The sequence below is a fragment of the Chrysochloris asiatica genome, unplaced genomic scaffold, assembly GCF_000296735.1.
Source record: "Chrysochloris asiatica unplaced genomic scaffold, ChrAsi1.0 scaffold00035, whole genome shotgun sequence".
NCBI lineage: Eukaryota > Metazoa > Chordata > Mammalia > Afrosoricida > Chrysochloridae > Chrysochloris > Chrysochloris asiatica.
The window spans coordinates 7,331,753-7,333,232 of record NW_006408553.1 but is presented as its reverse complement, the minus strand read 5'-3'; the positions used below and the strand labels follow the sequence as shown (position 1 = coordinate 7,333,232).

General features: G+C 39.7%; 1 pseudogene; it reads left to right on the top strand.

Moving 5' to 3' along the window:
- The first annotated feature begins 325 nt into the window (after positions 1 to 325).
- On the top strand, positions 326 to 640 carry LOC102827368 (annotated as a pseudogene).
- Positions 641 to 1,480: the final 840 nt, after the last annotated feature.

Genomic DNA, 1,480 nt, shown 5'->3' with positions numbered 1-1,480 from the left:
GTTTTCACACACTAAACACTAATGACCTAAGACCAGACAAGTTGTGGAATGACTTCAAGGACCTCATACATGGGGAAAGCAGAGTCATTTAAAAAGAAAAATACCAAAATGGATGTCAGAAGTGACTTTCAAACTTGCTCTTGAACACAGAGTAGCTAAAGTACAAGGGAGAAATGATGAAGAAAAAGAGCTGAACAAAAACATTTCAAAGGGCAGCTCAAGAATATAAAGTACTGGTGAGTGTCTCAGCTGTCTCTCAGCGCTGAGTTCTGGCCAATTTTCTCTCTAAGAACTCCAAGTTGGCGCCATGTGGTCCCCAGTGGAAATGGCTTGTGCTGCTGTGCGGTCCCCTGCCGAACAAGGGCAGGTTCATTTGTATCTGCCCTGCTTATTTAAATAACAAGAAGACCATCACTGAGAGGAAGCACATTCCCATAAATAGGCTGTTGAAAATCCTACAGCTACAGAGATTCACCAGTTATGCTTAGCAGTTGGACTTAATGCATTTCTTGAGAAAAATAAAATGTTCTCTATAGAGAATGGAATCGTGATGTTCAATAAGGAGGCAGAGTCCAGGTCCAACTCAAACAGGAAGATGGCAGCCTCTGCCTTGTACAGTTTCCATCACGTAAATCAGTAATGTTGTATGCAGCGGAAATGATACCTAAACTAAACACAAGGACACAGAAAACAGGTGGTGGCGGCCAAAGTCTTCAGTAAGGAGAGGGAAGTAAAAAAGGAAAAGGGAGGAAGAACTGATCTGCTATAAGAATCAAGAGACATGAATGAAGACCTCCATTTTCTTTTAGAAAAATAAAAGAAGCTTTTTCTTTGCATCTTTAACTATGAACTTTTGTGCCTCCCAGTTTCATCATCCAAGTTGACAATGAAATAAATTAACATCAACATTTGCATCTAGCTTTTATGCAGTATAAAAGGAAAAAAATGGCCTTTCAATGCTTTTCATGGATGAAAGAAGCACATTTTTACATGGACTGCACCATACATTATTCGAAATCCTATATCTGTTAATCCTATGTAGAAACCTATGTTTGAAATCAATTTAATAACATTTGAACTATATAACTTGTTCATTGTTAAAGTTAATGAAATAAAATTGAAACAGAATTTAGTAAACAAAAACAAAAACCGATAACACCTTATTAGGTGTGACTGAAATCACCACCCTTAGTGTTCCTTAGTGTTCTGATCTGAGTACAGAAATATAGGAATGCTTTTGCACAGTTCACTCTCTGGCTCTAGATCTGGCATCTGGCCCATCATGCTGACCTCCAGTTCATGCGAGTTGTGACCTATCCCCTGACCTGATTCACCAGCTCCTGCATCAACAGCTTGTCCTCTCACCTGCCAATTTGAGTTCCTCAGCTACTGAGACTACGTGGTGAGAAGAATCTTCCGGACTGATCTCAGAACTACAGATGTGGGACTTGCCAACCTCCACAATTGCATGAGTCATTTC